The 587-nt window shown below is 42.1% G+C and overlaps 1 protein-coding gene across 1 annotated transcript in view; it reads left to right on the forward strand.

Annotated features, from left to right (window-relative positions):
• The window catches only part of OPHN1 (oligophrenin 1), a 404,963-nt gene that overhangs the window by 116,223 nt on the left and 288,153 nt on the right, over positions 1 to 587 (forward strand). The window lies entirely within an intron of this gene.

Raw genomic sequence — 587 nt, forward strand, 5'->3', positions numbered from 1 at the left:
GATAGACCGGTATTGCTATAAATTTTCCTCTTGACTGAGATTCCTCACATTGCACTGGAGACTCTAAAGGGACACCGAAGGCTATTATGGCACACGTGACTATGGAGTAAATCTGTTAGGACAGAAAGAAATTCTTGGGGGGGCGCCTGGGTGATGCAGTCGGTTAAGCATCTGACTTTGGCTCAGGTCATGATCTCACGGTTTGTGGGTCCGAGCCCCGCATCGGGCTCTGGGCTGACAGCTAGCCCAGAGCCTAGAGCCTGCTTCAGATTCTGTTCAGATTCTGTGTCTCCCTCTCTCTCTCTGACCCTCCCCTGCTCATGCTCTCTCTCTCTCTCTCTCTCTCAGAAATAAATAAAGCATTAAAAACTTTCTTAAAAACATAGACTTCAACTAATTCTTAGTAAATAGGACTCTGACATGTGTGTCAGAAGTCAGAAGTGATTGAACAAAATGCATTTAAAAACAGTTGAAACTTTGACAAATACACGAGTCTCTGAATCGTTAGGAAGAAATCCCAGTATAAATGAGGGTACCTGTCATTAACATAAAAATGAAATTCAGTTATAAATAACATTTTATGAATT

The sequence above is a fragment of the Crocuta crocuta genome, unplaced genomic scaffold (assembly GCF_008692635.1).
Source record: "Crocuta crocuta isolate KB4526 unplaced genomic scaffold, BGI_CrCroc_1.0 scaffold1012, whole genome shotgun sequence".
Taxonomy (NCBI): domain Eukaryota; kingdom Metazoa; phylum Chordata; class Mammalia; order Carnivora; family Hyaenidae; genus Crocuta; species Crocuta crocuta.